Source organism: Lynx canadensis, chromosome A3 (genome assembly GCF_007474595.2).
Source record: "Lynx canadensis isolate LIC74 chromosome A3, mLynCan4.pri.v2, whole genome shotgun sequence".
NCBI lineage: Eukaryota > Metazoa > Chordata > Mammalia > Carnivora > Felidae > Lynx > Lynx canadensis.
The window spans coordinates 90,116,234-90,140,027 of record NC_044305.1 but is presented as its reverse complement, the minus strand read 5'-3'; the positions used below and the strand labels follow the sequence as shown (position 1 = coordinate 90,140,027).

Sequence of the window (23,794 nt, the reverse complement as noted above, 5' to 3'; positions counted from 1 at the left end):
ATTACTGTTGTCTAGGAACTTGGGTTCAGGTATCACAGGGTAAAGGTGACATTTAGATTTCACATATTAAATAGCTATAGTAGGGGCAGCTGGTTAAATAGTTACATATTTATATATAATATATGATAACATTAAATAGTTATAGTAGGGGCTCAGTTAAGTGATTTCAGCTCAGGTCATGATCTCAAGGTTTGTGAGTTTGAGCCCCACGTGGGGTCTCTGCTGTCAGCACAGAGCCTGCTTCAGATCCTCTGTCCCCCTCTCTCTGTCCCTCCCCTGCTTGTGCTTCCTCTATCAAAAATAAATCACTTAAAAAATAAAAATAAATAGCTATAGTATAGCTTACAATGGCACAAAGTCATCTAATATAAGTACTACTTCATCATTTAGATAGTCAAAAGTCAGAAGGAACTGTGTGGTTTGCAAGATAATTTAACTTTTGTGTGGTCATTAAAACCCAATGAGTAATTCAAGTATGGTATTATCAAAGCAGGCAATTAAAATCTCAAATATCACTCTAAAATTGAAGACATGAAAATTTTGTTTCTCCATCTTTCAATTACACGGATCTTACTGTAGAAAATATTCAGTTATTATATATGGTTTCCACACAAGATACTGAAGCTTCATAAATTACAAAAAGTGTCAAGATCCATAGTAGGCTTCGTCAAATTATTTTTCAGCTCGTTTCAAATTTTCATTCACAGTAATCACGAGTAACCTTAGCAAACTTCCCTGGGTCCTTTCAAATCAAAAAGATGAATCCTCAACTTGTACTTACCTTGTCTTTCATTTGACATTCCCTTGTGCGTCGTTTCAGAATGAACTCTATGGCAATGTCTTCAAGAATATGCACTGTCTTAGCGTAAGTATTCCAATCATCCGGGGTACCTGGCTCAGTTGGTTGAGTGTCTGACTCTTGACTTTGGCTCTGGTCGTGATCTCACAGTTTGTGAGATGGAGCCCCGTATGGGTCTTGGCACTGACAGTGTGGAACCTGCTTGGGATTCTCTCTCTCTCAAAAATAAATAAACATTAAAAAAAAGTATTCTGATCATCCACCAAACAAATGCATTATATATTGCAATTCTTTAGAAAAAGTCTTCTCTGTACCTCCGCCATTTTCTTCATCAAACACGGGGTTTTCTATCCTATCTTCTCAAGGTCATTTTTATTCTTCAAGTCTGTTCTTGGTGTTCTGCCAAGGCTATTCAGTCCTGGACTTAGTTGGATGGCTGTGGTGCCAGGTTTGGAACAGAGCTGGAAGCAGTGCCAAAGTCTCCCCAAGTCATTTCTCAGAGACTGGAGCTGGTGTTATGACAAGAACGGGAGAAGCCTAGGATATCTATGTCACTGCCTCCATGGTTAGATTTGGAATGGGTGGTGGTGGCAACATGACTGCTCGTGGCAACCTCTGAGGATGGAGGGGGAAATAGTGACTTTGCCTCCAGGTGGGGCTAGGAGTAAACTTAAACTCCCAGTGCCTAAGTTCAGTAGTCCTGGGCTTAGAAACATATCATCTCTTGGTTGCAATGTTACTATTACTCAACTTGGTAATCTGTCCTTCCTTGAAGCCCAGATCCAATTTGGGATGAATGTCTAGTTCTTGAGATTCTTTGGACATCTTAGATACTTGCTTTACCTACTTGAGGTGATTTTGCAGAAGGATGTTAAAGTCAAAGGCATCACCCTGATCTATGAAGTAAATGTCAATGAAAGAAGTACGCCCAGTGTAGTCCCGGAACACAGTAGAAGCTGGAATCTGCCCCTACCTCCTCATCAATGGTAAGATATTGTTTTTTGTTGGTCCCCAAGCAAGGAGCTCCTGTGATATTTTATACTTGAGTTGATAGGCAACCTTTCATTTAAAGTGATTTGGAGGTGCCCAGTCTAAGCAGGCTGGCCCAAATTCCAGCCTGTACCTGCTGTAGGAGGCCCTGGGCAAAATCTGGTAGATGTTGACATCTAGCTTCATACACAGGTCAAGTCTTGTATTTCCACCTTGCTGCTATATTGGCCCTGCTCTCCATGCCTGTTAAATCTCTTTTAATCTCTAGGTTCTTAATTTCTTTTTTTTTTTTAAGTTTGTTTATTTATTTTGAGAGAGACAGAGTGTGAGCAGGGGAGGGGCAGAGAGAGAGAGAGAGAGAGAGAGAGAGAGAGAGAGAGAGAGAATCTCAAGCAGGCTCCACACTGTAAGTGCAGAGCCTGACACCGGGCTCCAACCCACAAAACCGTGAGATCATGACCTGAGCTGAAATCAAGAGTCAGTTGCTCAACTGACTGAGCCACCCAGGTGCCTCTCTAGGTTCTTTATTACTTGATTTTTCCATATAATTTATTTGTCAAAGGAACTATTTCTCAGAGTCTGAATTTAAAATACATTCTCATGGTGTTAATAGGTTCCTTTGCCTTTCACATTTCCTATAAATTGTTAGCTTTTCCTATAAATCACAGCTGTGATTCTCAAAGTATGATTCTCTGGCCACCAGCACCAGCACCACCTGGAAACTTGTAAGATATGTTAATTCCTACCCCACCAGGGGGGCTGGCCATCAAAGCCAGCATCCCATGGCCTTGGGAGGCTTAGCATCCCATTTTTGAAGTCATCAGTTGAAGAAACAATGTCAAAACAACTGGGGTAGGGAGGGGTAAAATATTGGTGAGTTAGTAGTTGGTCTCTTGATGGGATGACATGCAGGTATTTCTAGGTTTCAATCAATGAAAAATTTAAAAACTTTTTTTTTTGCATCATATCAAAACAAATGGAATGGTAGACTTATGGTTAAACAGTTAGCTTAGTTGATTTAATGTACTGTGAAAACTGTATGACTACTGAGGGTCCAAGTTTCCCTGCCTTTCTTGGAGAAGTGAGAGGACAAGTGTTCACTAGGTTATCAAATCTTGACACTTTCTAGATGACAAGGTAGCTCAGATATGGAAGACCCTCTCCTGGAGTCTTAGATCACCTAGGTACTTAGCAGCTGAGAACACCTGGTTTAGAAGACCCTTGGCTGGGTCCTTCACCTGCAGCAATGGCTTGTCAAGTTTCTGTAGAGAGTTGAAAGCCAGGCCTGTTTTCCCTTCTAATCTTAATGGAAAGAGCTAGCCCAGGACTGGCTGTTCTAGAAGATAGTGAGAACCTATGCAAACAATTGAGCAAGGACCAATAGGTGAAACTCAAGTTTTGTGAACTTGTGGAGTAAATACAGCTTGCCTACCAAATTGTGAAATCAAACTTTGTTTTCCAAAGTCTCAGTGGACAAAATCTAAGATAAATTACTTTAGACCCATATGGACACTCCTTTGTTAAAAAAAAATGCTGTAAATATTTGTTAACACTCATGGAACTGACTGCCAGAAGAGAATGGATTTTACTGTAAATTAACTTTTTAAAATGGATTAAAAAAGAAAAAGAGCACTTAGACGCTTAATACAATGATAAAACACAAGTAGTTGACCACAACTTGTTAGAGTTTTCCTATATATTTACACAATGATATAGGAAATTCATTTTTCAGTGGGAAAAAATCCTAACTATTTTATAAAGTAGGTAATTGGACTCCTGTTTTTTTTTTTGTTTTTTTTTTTTTATGTAGTTTTGAGAGAACCTGAGTGGGGTAGGGGCAGAGAGAAAGGGGGACAGAGGATTTGAAGCAGGCTGTACGATGACATCAGTGAGCCAGATGCAGGGCTCGAACTCATGAATGTGGGATTGTGACCTGAGCCAAAGTTGGACACTCAACTGACTGAGTCACCCAAGTGCCCTTGGACTCCTGTTTTAAATGAAGACATGTTTTCTGAAAAAGAAACATCCCCCCTGACACTAGGTCAGTGGGGATATAGAATGACTTGGGGTGCAGAGGCTGGAACTTACTTATCCATTCTACTCTTGATGGACATCTGGGTTGATTCCAAGTTTGAGCACCTATAAACTACGCGATGTAAATATCCTTGTTTACTTGGCCTGGTACACATGTACAAAAGTGAAATTGCTTAGTCATTTTGATGAGGGAGTGTAGGGCAAGCGGAGGGCAAAATACAGGCTAACAGCACCCCCCACCCCAGGAAAATATGTGTGATATTGCTCGGACACTCCTGGCTACCCAAGAACAAAGCAAAGGGGTTTAAGTGCTTGCCATGGTAATGTGGGGAAACTAAGGCAAATGAAAAATTGAATTTCTTTACTGCCTACAGCCCACTGACAGGTCCTTGAAACCTGCAGAGTGACCTCCCTCTAGGAGCTCAGCTACCTCAGGATGACACTTTGCTAGGGGCAAAAGAGAATCTTAGCTTTACATTATCCCAACCTCAGGGATCCTGTAAATCTACTTCCTTTATCTCAACTGCCCCCAAATATATGCTGGCAATCATACTCCAAGCTTATAGCCTCCTGATGTGCATATGAAGGGTCTCATGACTGAGGTTTTATTAAACAGTAATAAGTGGTATTTCCCTGGCAACAGCTAGCCCCTCAAGGTCCTGGAAACCTTGTTCCCAAAATACCTTAGAGACTTCATCCCTCGCCCCCTCCCAACCTGAGGGTATATAATGAGTTACCCATCACACCCCCAGTGCAGCCCTTTCTGCCCGTGGGTCTGTCCCCATGCCTTAATAAAATCACCATTTTTGCACCAAAGATATCTTCAAGAATTCTTTCTTGGCTGTTGGCTACAGACCCCATGAACCCCACTATCACCCCAAAACTTCATTAATTTGGTATGTGTATTTTCATCCTTATTAACTATCTCCACATTGTTCTTGCAGAGTGGCTGTCCTGGTTTACAATCCCAGATCAGGATGGATCTCCTTGCCTGGATTCAAGTGCTCCCCTGTAGAGAGTGGGGGAAAATAAGTGTTAGGAAGAACAAGGAAGTTTGGCAAGGAAAGGCCTTGGGTGCCAATCCAAGGAGCTCAGACTTCATTTGACTGCCTTGGAGATCCTCTGGTAATTTTGGAACAGAGAACAAAATGCAAAAATGCGGTTTTAGGAAGGTGACCCTTTAAAGCTGACAGTTGGTTTGTGTTGTGGGGAGAGTGGGGATGGTCATGGGGCTGGCTTAGGCCAGCAGCAGGACTGAAGTTCACAAGACAGAGATTTGTGGGGTGAATGTGCAAAGGGGGAACTGAGCAAATGCCATGGGACAAGAGATCTGGACCATACCAGCTCTACCAATGCTTGTCCTTGAATAATCCCATTAGACCATTGCACACTGCTGGTGGGGGTATGCATACCACATTCCTTCTGGAAAACACTGTGTCATTATTTAGCAAAGATGAAGATGCAGATACCTAATGATCAGAAGTCCCAAAATATACCAAAACAAACAGGCAAACAAAACCACTTCGAAACGAGGGACTTCAGGAAGGAAGGAATTTTCAACAATGTCAAAGGTTAGAGAGAGGCCCGTCAAGAAAAGCCCTGAAAAGCATCCACAGCTTTTAGGAGTCTGATGATGAGTTTTGCCAGAGAAATGTTTGTGACATGGTAGGAACAAAATGCAGAGCAGAGTGGTTTGAGGGCAGAGCAGATGGTAGCAAAAGGTAACTGCGTGTGTAACGTGCTGTCAGGATGGTTGGCTGAGCACAGACTCAGCACACAGGAACATTTGGGATGTGATAAAAGCAGCATTTCAAACTAGTGGATAGAGGGTACATAATTTGACAAATGGTGATGTAACACAGGGGAACAATAATAAAGTTAAATCCTTGTCTTACACCATATACTAAATTCAAGTCAGACGGCTTTTAGAACTAGATGGAAATATAGGTGTACATAAACCTGGTGGTGGTTAAAGTGTTTCTGAGACTGGCAACAAAACTAAAACCTTAAAGGAAAATATGGATAAATTTGACCTCATTAAAACATGCACGCACACACGTGCACTGGACCTCCTGGAAAAGAAGGAAAGGTCACTGACAAAATTGAATAACAAATGACAAATACAGAAAAATATTTACAATAGATGATAAATAATTCTTAAGAATTAGAAATAAGAAAATTATAAATAAATTTATATTATAAATTATAAATTTATATTATAAATTTATAATTATATTATAATTATAAATTATAAATAAGAAAAAAGAGAAACACACTGATATAAGCATAACTATGAATAGCAATTCACAAAAACTCCAATTGTTTCATATTAGCTGCAAAAAAGTCAACCTCAGTAGGAATCAAAAACTCTAGTTCGAGGTGAACTGAACTCTTACATTTACTTCTCTTCCCTCCTTAAGTTCATCTGAAATTACTTTTTTTTTCAATGAAAGAAAGGAAAGAAAAGGGAAAAAATTCCAAAGCAGTGCTGGAAAACAAGTAGAGTAGTTATCCCTTACCCATGGGGTACATATTCCAAGACCCCCAGTGGAGGCCTGAACTGCAGATAGTACCAGGCCCTGTATATACTGTTTTTTCCTATATATAACATACCTATGATAAAGTTTAATTTATCAATTAAGCACAGTAGGATATTAATAACAACAATAATAAAATAAGACAACTATAGTAATATAATGAAAGTCATATGAATGTGGTCTTTCTCTCTCTCAAAATAGCTTATGGTATGGTACTCACACTTCTTCTTGTGATGCTGTGAGATGATAACAGGCCCACGTGATGAGATGAAGTGAAGTGAAAGACGTAGGCACTGTGACATACCGTTAGGCTACTTCTGACCTGCTGATAAAGGAGGATCACCTGCTTCTGGACCACGGATGACTGCAGGTAATTGAAACTGCAGAAAGTGAAACCGTGGGTAAGGAGGACTCCTATACAGTAGATTCTTTGGGATCTGACACCCAGCACCTGTCCCTTTGGCAGGAAAGTCCTCCAGCCCCACTCTGTTCATGTGGTTCATGAGGGACTGCCATGTTCTTGCAGAGTCAGCTTCCTAGCCGTGGCTGAATGACCCAGGCTTGGGCACAGTTAGGGGAGGGGATGCCTCTCACTCACACCTCCCTTACCTTGCGTTCTATTTTATGGCACAAACACATCATAGTCAATTGGAAGACCAAATATAGCTTTACCAGTTGGTAAAGACTTAGAAACCTTGTGGTACATTCTTGGATAGGCTCTCTTAAGATCCCTTTTGCCCTCCTTTTTATTTAATTTTTTTCTCACGTTTATATTTGTTTTGAGAGAGACAGAGAAAGAGAGCAAGCAGGGGAGGGGCAGAGAGAAAGGGAAAGAGAGAATCCCAAGCAGGCCCTGTGCTGTCAGCACAGAGCCTGTCTTGGGGCTCTATCTCACCAACCGTGAGATCATGACCTGAGCCAAAATCAAGTGGGATGTTTAACCGACTGAGCCACTCAGGCGCCCCTCCTTTTCGCCCTCCTAATTGCACAGATTGGAAAGCCCCAAACCTTATTTCTCAGTATCCATTGCTGTTAGAGTTCTGGATATAAACTGGGTTCTACCAATTAACTATGCTTGCATCACATTTGCTGAGGAATCTGCCTCCTAACATGGAGAAAAGAGGGAGTCACCTGAGAATTAGGTAGAGTAGGAAACCCTGCAGCTCTGAGACAGTGGGCATCATGGCAGCCAGTGGCAGTGGGGACACTTTGGGCGTGTGCCCCACAGTCCACCCTGCCTGTCCCTTTGTTCACACACAGCAATCGAATGGCTGTTTTTCTACAACAAGGCAGAAAGGCTCTCAAAGTAAATAAGAACTCTTGGAATAACGTTTTCTGTTTTAAGCCAAAAAAATGTAAATAAGAATGTGCATTGGTTGACAGCGAAGGTGGCATTAGAGCTGGACAGAGGAACAGTCAAGTGCTCCAGGGAACTCTCGGTGGACACTGGACACAAGCAGGACAGCACTCTGCTGCCAGGGCAGTTCCCTCCCCATTTCTTTTATCTGGAAGGATCCTCAGCCTGCAAACCTGTCCCCTTTGTGCCTCCTGGAGGGAAAGCTATCTGCCCATACCTTCCTGTCCCCTCACTAACCCAGGGCGAACCTCACCCTCTAATTCCTGCATGAAGTGAAAAACAAAAACTAAAATAAAAAACTAAAATATCTGAACTAAATATCCAAATGATTTAAACAAAACCTGGGTGGGTGGAAACCAAAGGGTTTCAGTAGAATGCTTGGTGGTAACAGCCCAACGGGCCTTAGCCCCTCTGCTACCATCCACTCTGAGTCCGATCACTCCGTTCTTGCACAAAGTCCCATTTCCCATTCCTTTGAGCTCAGACACATTTGCTGATATTTATGTCTCTCCCTAGAATGGGCCAAACCTTTTCCTCCCCAAACTTACTGTGTACGAGGGAAACTGCATTCTTCCACCAGTTAGGTCTTTATTTTTACAGCTTCTTCCCTCTGCCTCCTATACACCCTTGTTCTGCTGTTCCAAATCCCACCCCTACCCTTTCCCTTCACTGTCCTTCTGAGGCCATTTTCTCCATGAAGTGTTTCTTTAACACACAGGGCCTAAGCTAGGGCCTGGGCCCTCCGAGACAAGCAACGATCATTTGTGAAATGAGTCAGTCCTCCAAACACATATGATTTTTTTCTTCCTGAAACCCTCCTTCCCTTTGTGCTTTTTTTATGGGGCCTTGCACTTTTCTGCTTGTGCTTTTGTCTAATTTCTGATGTGCTAGAGACTCCATGAGGCTGGACACTGTACCTTCTGGGACAGGGTATCCTGATGTGCCCAAGATGGAGGGGTCCCCTGGCTTGTTGTTCTTTCAGAGCTAAAACCAGGAAAGTGTCAGGAAACTGTTATCCTATTCTTGCTAGTCTTTGATTCCATGGATTGTGGAAAGAAACTAGGATGTAGGGTTAATATTATGGCTCAGACATGGTCTCCAAAACGTATGCCCATGTGTCTGCTACATGTGTGGCTTTTCCATTGGGGGAAACCTCAGTGAGCTGGGAATAGAGGGAGGACTTTATACCAGAAGATAAAATTCCTATCTGAAAGAGAAGGTAAACCCTGAAATATGGGTCTGAAGACCTTCAGTAAATCTACAATAGGGCCTGAGTAAGAAGAGGGGTGGAGTTCATTTTTTAATGGAGCTTCCAACCCCGGCTCTTCCTCCTACATCTATGAGTCCATGGGCTACTATTACACTCTCTGAGGCTCAGTTTCCATATCTGCAAGATTTCATCTGGGGATGAAAATCCTTACCTAGCAGGACTATTGAGAGTTAAATAAGGGAAGGTGTATGTGTCACCAGGCCCAACACTTGGTGTCTAGAGATGCCTAAGCACTGGAGATTTCAGCATGCTCCTCTTCCTCGCCCCTCCTGTGTGCTAACCCTCCAACCCTGTGTGCCCACACCCCAGCCCTGTGTGCCCCCACCCAAACCCTGTGTACCCACACCCCCACCCTATGTACCCACACCCAACCCTATGTGCCCACATCCCAACCCTGTGTACACACACCCCCAACCCACACCCCCAACACTGTGTGCTCACTGCTGTGTGCCCACACCACAACCCTGTATCCCCCCCCCACACTGTGTGCCCATACCCCCCAACCCTGTGTGCTCATACCCCCCAACCCTGGGTGTCTACACCCCAACCCTATGTACACACACCCCCTAATGCTGTGTGCTCACTGCCCAACCCTGTGCCCACACCCCAACACTGTGTGCCCACACCCTAACCCTGTGTACACACCCTGATACCATATGTTCACACCCCCCCGACCCTGTGTGCCCACACCCCCTGACCCTGTGTGCCCACCCCCAACCCTTTGTGCCCACACCCCCAACCCTGTGTACACACACCCCCAACGCTGTGTGCCCACACCCTAACCCTGTGTACACACCCCAATACCGTATGCTCACACCCCCTGACCCTGTGTCCCCACCCCCAACCCTGTGTGCCAGCACCCTAACCCTGTGCATACCCCCAACACTATGTGCCTGCACCCCCAACCTTGTGTACACATCCACCAACCCTGTGTGCCTGCACCCCAACCATGTGTACACAAACCACCAACTCTGTGTGCCTGCACCCCCCAATACTGTATGCCCACATCCCCATTGCTGTGTGCCCACACCCAACAACCCTGTGTACACACCCCCAAGCCCTGTGTTCACACCCCCAACCCTGGATGCCCACACCCCCAACCTGCTGTGTCTGTATCTGAACCCTGTGTTCACACCCCTCGACCCTGTGTACACCCCCCAATCCTCTGTGTCCACACTCCCAACCCTGTGTGCCCACCCTCCAACCCTGTGTGCACACCCGCCCAACCCTGTGTGTCCACACCCTGAACCCTGTATACACGCCTGCATCCCCCCAACACTGTGTGCCCACCTCCAACCCTGTGTGCCCACATCCCCCAACACTGTGTCCCCATACCCCCCAACCCTGTGTGTCCACCCCTCAACACCATGTGCCCTCACTCCAACACTGTGTCCCTCCCCCACACCATGTGCATGCCCCCACTACCGCTTCTTTTCCCTCACTTCCCACTCACTGTCTTGTCCTCTTCCCACCGATTGCTCCCTCAGTATATCTTTCCTACTTACAAAGCAGTTAAAATGAGGGCAAAAATCAGCACAAAACAGAAAATCACAAAGTACACCTTTTTCTTGTAAGGTTTGATTTGCTCAAATGCCTTCTTCATTTCTCTTGTTCATATCCTTCTCTGAAGAGTCAGGAATTGGGGTTTGCAGAGCTGGAGGGGCTGTGGGATATGGAACGTTCTCCTTAGCTTCAGGCCTCTGAAGAGAAGAGGCAAAAGATCTGCCATTTTCCCAGAGGATTATCTCTTTTAGAGGAGCTGATTCTCTTGGGGTGAATGCCTGAGCAGGCTCATTGTGCTTGGGCAAGCTAAACCGTCAACAATAAACCTCCCTAGGACACGCTGATTAGATAAACCAATAAGAATTACAGAAAACACAGACATTAGATTAAAAAACTTAAAATGAGTGTTACTTTTACAGTGTCTGTGAATAGACAAAGACTTTTGTTCTAAAATAGTTAGTTTGTGAGGCAATAGAGGAGGGACTATGTTAGTAGCAGAGGCAGAAAGAAGGAGAGGTGGGTGGGTTCCAACTGCAAGACCAACCCTAAAGGATTGGATTCAAGGGCCCCAGAGCAACAGGCCAGTGCACCTGGGTGAGTAGAGTGGATTTTAAATATATGGAGTTAACAGCTTGACTGTAGGTTCTGGTTTTGGGATGTGAATGAATGAACCCAGTAGAATAGGCAGGAATCTCCAAGCCCACAGAAGGTCAAGTGAGAATTTTGTTGCTTTTTGCTAAAGGCCTGTGCAAGATTTAGAGAGCAAAGATAAGGAACAGCCTGATGTTCAAATTAATTTTTAACTATTTCAACATAGCGAAAGACAAGTCAGATAATGACCAGGTTGTCCTGTGGTAGTGCTGCTATTCTGTGTTCCCCTGTCCCCACCTTTGGAGAGGGGAGCATCCATGCGCGTGTGAGGTCAGACCTGCACTGAGGGTCTGAGATCTAGATCTAGTCATATCCTCTGCATGGAGCTCCAACTACCCTTCTCAAATCCATGCTTTTCAGCCATGGAAGTCACAATGGTTGGTCCTGTGTTTACTTCAAGCTTCTTCCAATTCAATAAGAGTTATTTTCAGCATCTTCTTGGAGGTTCCTAAGAGTCCAGGAAACATGAGACTTGTATAAAAACCCCCACATCAACTAAGCGTTCCCACCCGAAGGAGGCATCCTTTGCCAAGGATCTGCTTCTTGGGCTCTAGGGAATTAGAGGCAGGTGATAAATGAGAAACCAGGGAGCCGGTCCTCATCTGTCTTCCTAGATGTAACAGACTGTGCAGTCTTGCAGGACTCCTGGGGATCCATGTGTATCCAAGAAAGGGTCACCCAGCCCTTGATGAAATCCTAACTTAGAAATCTTGAGCCCTTAGCTTTGTGGGCTTCTGTCCCTGAGAAAGGGTATTTTTACTCTACTGGGATTTGGGACTGAGCTGTGAGTTAATGAGCTGAGGAATGTTCTCAGGAACATCCTAAAAACTCCACCAACTATGCTCTTTCTCCCCCTAAACTCCCTAGCTTATTTTGGGTTGCTCAGTCTGAGGAGAGCCATCTTTCCCCATCCACTGAAGGTGTTCCGTAACTGGCTGTTGCTTGACTGAACGCCTGACCATCCTCCCTTCAGCTAAGTTCATCTCAGGGAGGCAGTAATCAGGCACTTAGACCTCTTAATGGAGATACTCAAATATCTTCTCTTTTACCTCCCTGCTCTGTGACTATTGATGGAGGCCATGCCAACAAAAGAGATAACTCAGGATGAGTGAGGTGGTCATATGAAATGGATGGCAGAGTGTATTCTCCAATGTTACCATCCCCAAACCAGAATCAGCTGGTCTTTGGTTTCCTTTTCATAACCTTCATCTGTAGAAAATTTTGTTTCTTGAGCTACTTGAGATCTACTACTTCCTTATTTAAAGAGTTGGGCTCTGTGCTTCCTCAGCTAGTTTATTATCTCAGAAGTACATAACTTGGATCATTTTATATAATCTTGAAGACAGGAGCCCTTTAGGATTCCTTACTCAAAAATGAGTTCAGCTCAGTTCCAGGCCTAATGGGGCACTTGCATTGTTCACTCATGGTATCACAGGGCATGCGCTGGCTCTGATCACACCTTCCTCTTGTGTCTTAGCCTTCTCCTTAATTCAGAACAAGAGCAGCCTGAACAGAGAAACAGAACATGATCATCCACACCGACTTCATCTCTTTGCCTTTTACTCTAAGTCTGGGTAACCCGCAACATCATTTTATATCAAAATTCCTTGAACACAGGCTCTGTCTTTAAGAAGAGTCAATTCAACTCAGCCAGGACTTGTTATTCACCTGCTCTGTGCCAGGCTTGGTGTAAGTACACTAATGGCCTGGTGTGGACTCACTGGGAATAATCCCTCTTGGTCAGCAGTGCAGTCAACAGCCATTTCAGTGCCTACTGTGTACACACAAGGCACTTTGCTGGGTTGTGGTGGCAATATAAGGATAAATAGCACAGGGGCCCTGCCCTCTGAGAGCTTACGATCTAGTGGGAGATGCAAGATCTATGCATGTTAAGTAACAGTTGAAGATAATATTGTGTAACTGTTCCATTAAATAAGCATGTCTCATGGGGTAAAATCAGAAAGTAACCTAGCTTTTACCTCTTATTGCTCCTTTAATTTATTCTGGGTGGCTAGATCTTGCTCTGCCCCTGGATGAAACTTAGACAAGTCACATGATTGTTCTGGTCACACTTGGTCTCAGTCTCATTTCAGAAATTATAATGTCGATCCCAATGATAATCCACACTTCAATCTCAATTTATTTATTTATTTATTTTTTTTTTTTTAATTTTTTTTTTCAACGTTTATTTATTTTTGGGACAGAGAGAGACAGAGCATGAACGGGGGAGGGGCAGAGAGAGAGGGAGACACAGAATCAGAAACAGGCTCCAGGCTCTGAGCCATCAGCCCAGAGCCCGACGCGGGGCTCGAACTCCCGGACCGCGAGATCGTGACCTGGCTGAAGTCGGACGCCCAACCGACTGCGCCACCCAGGCGCCCCTCAATCTCAATTTAAAACTGAGGCCTCCATTTGCAGCAATGTGGATGGAACTGGAGTGTAATGCTAAGTGAAATAAGTCAGTCAGAGAAAGATACCATATGTTTTCACTCATATGTGGATCTTGAGAAGCTTAACAGAAGACCATGGGGGAGGGGAAGGGAAAAAAAGAATTACAGAGAGGGAGGGAGGGAAACCATAAGAGACTCTTGGATACTGAGAACAAACTGAGGGTTGATGGGAGTGGGGGCGAGGGGAAAGTGGGTGATGGGCATTGAGGAGGGCGCTTGTTGGGATGAGCACTGGGTGTTTTTGGAAACCAATTTGACAATAAATATATTAAAAATAAATACATACATATACACATACATACCGAGGCCTCTTCCCATCCCAACCTGGTGCTGCTGAAGAAGAGAAGCTTATAGTGGTTGGTGGTCTGGATGGAAAGTCCTGGTTTCTACTTTCCTCACTTATTTAACTATGAGGGTCTGCAAATGCTTGAGGGTTGTTTCCCAGGGAGGGAGAAAAGATGAGAGGAGTAAGAAAATTCTCTCTACTCATGTCTGATATCCAGCCTCACCAAGGTCCTCAGCGGGGATGTGGCAATTCTTTTACACATCCCTGGTCTGACCCCTTGAAGGTCAACCTTTCTACTAACCTCAAAATCCACCCACAAGCTACATACTCCTGCCTCTCACCTCCTTCCTCATGGAGAAAGTCTGTGTGGTCAGGTGGGAATTACCTCTTCTTCTGCTCCTGCCCTTCATCTCTTCCCTTCCTGTCTCTTCCCTATCTTGGATGAAGTTGCCCTCTTCCCCTGATCCTACTTCAGCCTTTCACCTCCGCTCTGTATCAGGGATCCCCCAGAAGCCAGTCAGCATGGCAGGTTCACCTGACATGGTGAAAGACAGGGTTTGGAGACCTGGGTCATTTTCCAGATAGGGCTTATTCTTTGTGGTGGCCCATACAGTACAACTCCTTCTAATCCATTTCTATATCTAACAGAACTCTAATCAAAGTAAAAAAAAGGACTATTTAATTTTTTAGTGTTTGTTTATTTTTGAGAGAGAGTGAGAGAGAGCACGAGCCAGGGAAGGGCAGAGAGAGAGGGGGGACAGAAGATGTGAAGCAGGCTCTGTGCTGACAGCAGAGAGCATGATGTGGGGCTCAAACCCATGAACCATGAGATCATGACCTGAGCCGAAGTCAGATGCTTAACCGACTACTGAGCCACCCGGGTACCCCTAAAAAGGGACTATTTTAAAAAACTGTTTAAGGGGCGCCTGGGTGGCTCGGTCGGTTAAGCGTCTGACTTCGGCTCAGGTCACGATCTCGCGGTCCGTGAGTTCGAGCCCCGCGTCGGGCTCTGGGCTGATGGCTCAGAGCCTGGAACCTGCTTCAGATTCTGTATCCCTTTCTCTCTGCCCTTCCCCCGTTCATGCTGTGTCTCAAAAATAAATAAACGTTAAAAAAAATTAAAAAATGTAAAAAGTGTTTAAAATTATATTTTATTTAAAATTATATTAAAACTATTTAATTTTTTGTGGTAAAGTATATATAACATAAAATTACCATTTTAACCATTTATGAGTATACACATTTAATAGCTTGAAGTATATTCACATTATTGTAAAATCACCATCACCACCATCTGAATCAAGAACTTTTTCATTTTCCCTAACTGAAACTCTATACCCATTAAACAGTGACTCCCCAATCCCCGTTTCCCCAGCCCCAGATCTACTATTCTGCTTTCTGTCTCTGTGAATTTGGCTGTTCTAGGTACCTCATATAGGTGTAATCATACAGTACTTATCTTTTTGTGTCTGGCTTATTTCACTTAGCAAAATGTTCTCAAGGTTCAGCCATGTTGTAGCATGTGTCAGAATTTCCTTCCTTTTATTTTTAAAAATTTTTTTGAAGATTTTATTTTTACATAATTTCAACACCCAACATGAGGCATGAACTTACAACTCTGAGATCAAGAGTCACATGCTCCACCAACTAAGCCAGCCAGGTACCCTTCCTTCCTTTTAAAGGCTAAATAATATTATATTGTATGGATATGCCACATTTTATTTTTCTATTCATCTATAGATGAACATTTGGGTTGTTTCCACCTTTTGCCTATTGTGAGTAATGAATGTTAGAGTAGAGTACTAGCACCTGTTTGAGTCCCTGCTTTCAACTCTTTATCCAGAAATGGAATTTATTTGTTTTTTAATAGAAAATACATCCCTATGGTGGACAATATAAAAGGTACAAGTGGTTGTACAGTGGCCCCTGAGTACCTGCCTCCCGGTTCTGCTCCCAGGAATCTTCACTGAACCCAGGTTCTTGTGAATTCTTCCCTGGAGAGACTTTTGCAGCCATAGGCATGCCTGCCCCACACAAAAATGGTGGTAAACCATAAGCACCCTTCTAAACCTTGCTTTATCCCCCCCACCTAATAATAATATTTCTAAAAGATCATTTCATAGCAATGTTTAAAGAGTATTCACTCTATTTTTTTGAGAAAGAGCACACATAACGAAGGGAGAGGGGCAGAGGGAGAGAGAGAGAATCTTAAGCAGGCGGCGCACGCAAAGTGGGGCTTGATGCAGGGCTCAACATGGGGCTCAATCTCACAACTGTGAGATCATGACCTGAGTCAAAATCAAGAGTCTGACACTTAATCAACGGAGCCACCCAGGTGCTCCATTAGTATGCACTCTATTTAAAAGCTTCGTGGTTTTCCATGTACAAAACTTTTTTTTTTTAAGCAGTCTCCTATTGATGTATATTTAGGTTGTTTCCAGTGCTTTGCTGCCACAAACAATGCTGTAATAATAACAGCCAGAATTTACTGAGCATTTACTATGTACCAGGCCCTCTTTAAAATCCTTTCCATATATTATATCATTTAATCCCCATGGTAATCCTCTGACATAAATGCAGAAAGGTGGGTAACTGCTCCAAAGTACACATATGTCTTTACCCACTGGTGGGACTATATCCGTAAGATAAATTTCTAGACAAAGAGTTGCTGCTACCCAAAGGTATGTACATTTTAAAGTTTTATAAATATTGCCAAAGTGGCTTCAGAGAGCCTGTGCCTAACTGCAGAATCACCAGCCATTGTGTGGAAGAGGGCCCATCTCCTTCCACTATTGCAGTTGTGAAACCTTTTAATATTGAAGATCCGAAAGGTAAAAAAATGGTATTTCACTGTGACTGCCACTCTAGTTTGCTTCTTTTTTAAAAAATAAGGTTGAGCATCCTTTCAAATGTTTAAAGACCACTTGTTTTATAAATGAGGTTTTAAAAACTTGACAAAATGGAGCCACTTGGGTGGTTCAATCAGTTAAGCACTGGACTTTGGCTCAGGTCATGATCTCACAGTTAATTCATGAGTTTGAGCTCCACATCAGACTCTGTGCTGTCAGTGCAGAGCCTTCTTGGGATTCTCCCTCTCTTCTCCCTCTCTCTCTCTCTCTCTCTCTCTAAGTAAATAGACTTAAAAAAAATCTTGACAAGTGATTCCACAGTTTATCTAGAAGAATCTGTGGGCAAGGTAGCCTGGGTTCCTTAAAATTTCCATTTCCCTCTATATTTTTCTGAATAGGTATAATCACAATATTATAATCACAAGATTATATTATATAATCACAATAATTATTATATAATCACAAGAATATATTATAATCACAATAATATAATATAATCACAAGGTTCAAAATTTAATAGGAGTAAAATGGTATAGAGTAGACAACCCTCCTTACAAGTCTCTTACTAGCTGCCCAGTTCCTATCCCTAAATGCAATCTGGGTTCCATTTCTTGTCTCCTCCTATGGACATAACGTGGGCCATGCTGTTACCCTGAGCTGTTTCATGTCTGAAATACTAAGTTCCAACATCCACTCCAATCCCACCAGTGTCCTCTTAACTCCACACAGTACCTGACCTACAACCTCACCAAGACTCCTCTTGTGAGGCATCATCTGCCCCTTCCTTTCGCATCCAGGTGAGATTCTCTGCCCCTCTGGAGCTTCACTTTATTGCCCACTGGCCTCTAGTCCCCTAGCCTGGAAGTCTTTTCTGTTTCACATCACCTAGCTGACAGTTGCTCATCCACAGGATTGCTTGAATTTTAAAATCTTGACAGAGTACCCACGTAACTGATTGCCCAAACCGGAATCGTTTTTGAAAATGAAAGGGGGGCACTGCTAACAATGAAGCCAAGACAAGTGGGCAGATGGTGACTGTCCAAGGCAAATTGGGATGCAAGTTTCAACCCTAGTTTTAAGGACAATCACATTTAATTTCAGGGCAGAGATGAATGTGCTGAGTCCAACAAATGAATACATTGCTGGCTTTGTCCACTGCCCAAGATTCTCCTCCAAATTGAAAACATTTTTTTTTTAATTTTTTTTTCAACGTTTTATTTATTTTGGGGACAGAGAGAGACAGAGCATGAACGGGGGAGGGGAAGAGAGAGAGGGAGACACAGAATCGGAAACAGGCTCCAGGCTCTGAGCCATCAGCCCAGAGCCCGACGCGGGGCTCGAACTCACGGACCGCGAGATCGTGACCTGGCTGAAGTCGGACGCTTAACCGACTGCGCCACCCAGGCGCCCCTGAAAACATTTTTAATAGCACATTTCTCCAAATCTATCCTTTGTAATATCAGTTTCAGCCCCTAAACTGAAGTGTATTAGACACAGTTTATTTTCTAACATTCTTCGCATATATCTTGAGACCCCATTTAAAAAAAGGTGCTGACACTTAAATTTCTGTTGGTTCCAGTTTCCCTTTTGGGGTTGGAATGGGGTGGGGTGCTGGACTCTGAGGGAACTACTTAGGCCCCTACAATTGATGTCATCTGTCCTTGTCCCATCTAGTCCTAAACCCGTCCCCCAGGCCAGTTTAGCCCTTTACCGGCTGTGTAAACTCAGACAAATTACTTTATCCTCTCAGAGCTTAAATTTCCAAATTTCCTTATCTGTAAATGAGGGTAACAGTAGTTCATGTTAATTAAGTGCTTAACACTTGACAGGCACTGTTCCAAATTACTTCATTTGATCCTAAGCCTAAATTCATGAGATACATACAGTTATTCCCATTTTACAGATGAGGAAACCAAATCTCAGGGTTATAACTATCCTGCCCAAAGTCATGTGATCTCCTGCTGTTAACCACTGCCCAACCCTTTCTTTCATAAACAGTAATGATCACATAGGGTTATTGGAGGATTAACTGAGGTAATTTTGTAAAGTTCTCAGCCCAAATCCTGGCACATAGTAAAAGCTTAATAAATTCTAAGCTAATGTTTTAACCATGATTTTTTGGTTGTTTTCATCCAAAATGCCATTGGAATTGTATTTAAAAGATATATAAATTTGGAGCACCTGGGTGGCTCAGTTGGTTAAGGGTCTGACTTCTGATTTTGGCTCAGGTCATAATTTCACAGTTCGGTTCATGAGATTGAGTCTCACATCAGGCTCTGCACTGACAGCATGGAACCTGCTTGGGATTCTCTCTCTCTCTCTCTCTCTCTCTCTCTCTCTGCCCCTCCCTTGCTTGCATTCACTCCCTCTCTCAAAAGAAATAAATAAACATTTTTTTAAAATGTATATAAATTTATGAATATTTAACATGTTTGCCCTATTCGGTTTTCCAATTCTGAAATATGTTACCTTATTTTATGTTTCTTAGCAAAATTTTGTCATGCATTCTCCTATAAGACATGCATTTCTAGGCAAGTTTATTTCTAGATGTTTTAGGAGTTTTGTCACTATTGAAAATGAAATCTTTCCATCAGACAGTATGGGTGTGCCCAGATTCTTGTTAACGAATCACCCCCCAGGGGCCCTGAGAGGAGTGGCTTTCCCTCTCATTTTAGGCTGACAACGTGAAGGCCACTTGACCCACATGGTGACACACAGTCCAACAGGGAATGAGGCACAGGCTGAGGAACGGCTTTCCATGGGGGCTTAGGTTGGCTGACAGATCACTGTCCTTTGTCTCCAGAAGTACAGCCTGGGGGAAGGGAGAAGTGGTTTTGCTCTGGGTCTCTCCGGGAGTCTGAGGGATGAATTCCCAGGTACCTGCATTTCCTCTGTGGCCTCAGTGATTCCTAATTGAGTTTGTCAAATGATGGCTCCCACGGCAGCTTTGTCAAGGGCCAAGCTTGCCACCTTGGGAGTGTGGATTGCTTGAGAAAAGGGATTGCTCATTTTTCTATGGTGAATAAGTCATCTGTGGAGTCACTAACAGTCCTCTTTGGCCAGCCTTCACCCAGAGCCTTCAGAGGGCAGCAGAGAGCAGATGCAGAGGTTCCTGGCCTGCAGAGGGATTTTGGTTCCCAGGGAAGTAACAATGACTGCTCCGTTCCTGCAAATGGCCAGGAATACCACTCCCCACCTCCTCAGGATAGGCATATTGTGAACTTCCTGGGAATGTACTAATTATTACTGGTTGATACTAAGTATGTTCTGTGGGCCAGACACTGACCTAAGATTTTATATATATATATATATATATATATATATATATATATATATATATTCAGTCAGTTCTCATAACAACCACTGAGGTAGATACAATCAATATTTCCATTATTCAGTTGAGGAAATTGAAGGGAAAAAAAGATAGGCAACTTGCTCAACATCCCATAGTTTGTGGAGCCAGGATTCGAACCAACCATCTATAAGCTATTATGGGTGTCAGGGATGCCTCAGTGAACAAGACAAAGTCCCTGCCATGTTAGAGGATAGACAATAATGAATGAATAAACAAACATATAATGTGGTTTTGGATAGAAATTCCATATGGACCAATAAGGCAGAGTTAAAGAAAGGGGTGTTTTAGATAGGCTGGTCAGGAAGGACCTTCCTGGGTAGACAACATTTGACCAGAAAGCTGAATACAAGAGAGAGCTGAAGGTTGGGGAAACAGTAAATGCAAAGGTCCTGAGGTGGGAATGAGCTTAGGATGTTAGAGGAACAGCAGGATGTGCAGTGAGTTTGGTGCAGAGTGAGCTGAGGTCTGTGCTGTTGCTGGCCAAGGCCACAGCAGTGATGGGAGGTAGATGGAGATGAAGTAGGGAGAGAACCCATCCATTGTATAGCCTGAGCCTGGCTTCCTCAGGCTTCTCAGCTTCCCTGTAAGCGATCTCTCATCTTTTTTTTTTTTTTTGCCTTCCTGACTACAGTATTGACATCCCACAGTATGTTCCCTCCTCACCCTGGATACAGTTCAAAAGCAGCTAAAGTGGACAAGAATCTGGGGCAGCCAGTCTTGTACCACCCACCAAAGCTTCACACAAACAATCTGAGAGAAAAAATCTCACATACTGGCATGAGGCTTGCCCAGCTTGTGGAAAGCCTCTTGTGGGTCCCCAAATAACTCCTTAGTCCCACCAACACAAGGGTAGGAAGTTCGCTTTTCCTTCATGAGACTTCACCCCCTATGCCAGCACCCTATGTCAAACCTGTCTACACCCTACTATATGTGAAACCCAGGTGGGGTTCAGATGGCATATAGCCAGAAGGTGGAAGGGAATCTTTCCCTCTAAATTAACCACCCCTGTCTGCTGGGTTTCTAAAGGAAAGGGAGACCCAGAGGTCAAAAGCTGCAAATTACTAAGAATCTTTGCCCCTCCTCCCTCCCTCATAAGCATCCTGGTGATTGAGGTGGGCCCATGTGAAGTGTTCTTTTGGCCTGGGTCACAGGCATCCTGGTTTCTAGAACCAGAGGGGGCTGAACAGTCTAATCCAGGATTTCTCAACCTTGGCACTATTGACAGTTTGGGCCAGCTCATTGTTTGTTGTGGAGGTGTCTTGTTACATTGTAGGATGTTAGCAGCATCCCTTGCCTGTACCCACTAGAGGCCAGTAGAGCTCTCATCCCAGTGTTATGTTACAACCAGAAATGTCTCCAGACATTGCCAAATGTTCCCGGGGGTGATGGGACACCTCTGACTAAGAACCCACTGGGTCCAATCTCTTCCCTTTCTCCTAAGCCAATGCATGGGTCTCAGCTGTTACCTCTCTGGTGGTGAGGGAGGACTGAAAACCCTCAAGCATTTGTCTCAATGCTTAATGCCAGCTGGGCAAACCAGTCCTCTTGGCAGAGGCCAGAGGTAAGGAAGAGGAGAGAAATGGGATGGCCAGATCTTCTTTCAACATTTTTCACTCACAAAACTGAACCATGGGGAAGGGCAGGGGTCCAGATGGCTATAGGTACCACTGGACTAGGTTGGTCTCTCTCTCTCTCTCTCTCTCTCTCTCTCTCCATTTGGTCTCCTTAGTGTCTCTCTCTCTCTCTGTCTCTCTCTGTCTCTCTCTCTCTCTCTGTCTCTCTCTCTGTCTCTCTCTCTGTCACACACACACACACACACACACACACACACACACACACACTTCTACCACTCTGTGTCTTGGCTCTGTTCTCTCTCCCTGAAGACAGGCTTTCTCCAAAGATAAAAGAGAGCTCAGTGCAGGAGAAGAAGGGTAGGAGGTGGGTTGACAAAGACCAAAAGATTGGCAGGACAGGAACAAGAGATTTTGGGTATCAATGAGGTAAGAGTGAAGTCATTCATCATGGGGTCCAGGTCAGAGTGGGGGTAAATGAAGCCATGCACAGCTGGTGGAAGGGGAGAAGAGGAAGATGTGTGGAGACTAGAGGTCTTCATCAGGTTGAAAAGCAGAAAGGAAGAGAGGCGGAGATTGGAGCTGTCTGCTAAGAGTCTCAATCTTCTGCCCAGCCTCACGAATATTTGTTCTGCTTCAGAGACAGGCTTGTAGAATCACAGGATGATAGAGCTTGAAGGAAATTTAGGGACCCTTTAGTCCAATCAACTCCATGGAGGCTCTTTCATTAGTTCATCAGCATTGGAATTTGAGAATGATACTTGTTTACAATCTTTCCCTCTATGCTTGGCATCAAATGAGAAATAAGATATAGAAGTCACATAGGTACAAATCAACATAACTTTGTAACAAGTAAAGCTGATTAGAGAATTTGGTTTAGAATGTACAACCACAGTCACACTTCCCAATTTTCCCCCCAGAATTAAACCTGTCTACCCAGCACTGGAAGACTCCCTACCTACACAGTGAGAATCTGCACTGGATGTTTCCTGTGAAGAGAGGAGGAGAGGAGCACAGCCTGGACTTGCTCTGAAGCAGGCAGTTCTCAGAAGGCTCTGAGTCATGGCACAAACCCATTCATTCTCCCAATCGCCTCCTCTAGGTAAGAGTGAGTAGGAGGCAGAGAGGTAAGTGAAAAGGACCCTTAGCAAGACTTCGGAAAGGACAGAAGCTAGTACTTTATAAGGAAGGGTACGGGGCTTAGAGGGAGATGGAGGGGTTCCCCTAACAAGATATCATGTCTTAAGTGCAAACTCGGCTTCGAGAAAACTGGAGCCCAGAGAGGTGAGGTGATTATCTTAAGACTACACAGCTTTGGGGCCAGAAGGAGGTTCTTCAGACTTCTCATGCCAAGGCCTTACCGTTTCACGCTTGTAATTGCAGCAGGTCCGCTTCATCCAGCGTCCTCCACGTAATAGTCAGTAACAAGAATCTCCTGCTGTATCATTCAGAAGCCTTCTTGCCCCTTTCTCCATCACCACCACTCCCTCCACCACCTCCATCTACCCCTCATCACCTCCATCTACACCTCTACGACCTCCATGGGCATCTCATCACCTCCATCCTCGCCGCCACCACCTCCATTTATGCCCAACTACCATACTGCCAATTCTACCATTCCGCCTACCGTTTCTCTCTTTACCATTTCCACCATCATTACTACCATCCCCTTTTTGGTTAGCAGGAAGCCAGCACAGACCACTTGGGTGGAGAGGCAGAGGTGAGCTAGAAGGCTACCCACATGGCTGTGGTCTTGAGATGTCTTCGGGGTCTTTGAGATCAAATATCTCTTCAGCTTTTGGTGTCCCCATTCCCTCCAAAAATATCATCTTGGAGTGTTTTAAGAAGATTGTGATAGAGATACATAAACATAACTACACGCATTTAAACTCTTTGACCACAAGTATAAACTGCCACAGTTTCTTGTCATGCCCTAATCTGATAGCTACAGATTTAGGCACCTGCAATGTGATAAGATTCATTACTGGCATCTCAGTAGTCCTCAAAGCTCTAATGATCTAAAGGCTGAAGATATTCAAGTAAGCTGTAATTTGGTGCCAGCCAGCTGGGGTCCCCCCAGTATGTAATACAAAACCAGTATGTAATACAAACCCAGGCCTCTGCAGGCTCCAGGAAGTGCTG

The 23,794-nt window shown here is 44.0% G+C and overlaps 1 pseudogene; it reads right to left on the bottom strand.

Moving 5' to 3' along the window:
* The window catches only part of LOC115511256, a 29,568-nt pseudogene extending 6,519 nt beyond the window's left edge, over positions 1-23,049 (bottom strand).
* Between the last annotated feature and the right edge of the window lie 745 nt (positions 23,050-23,794).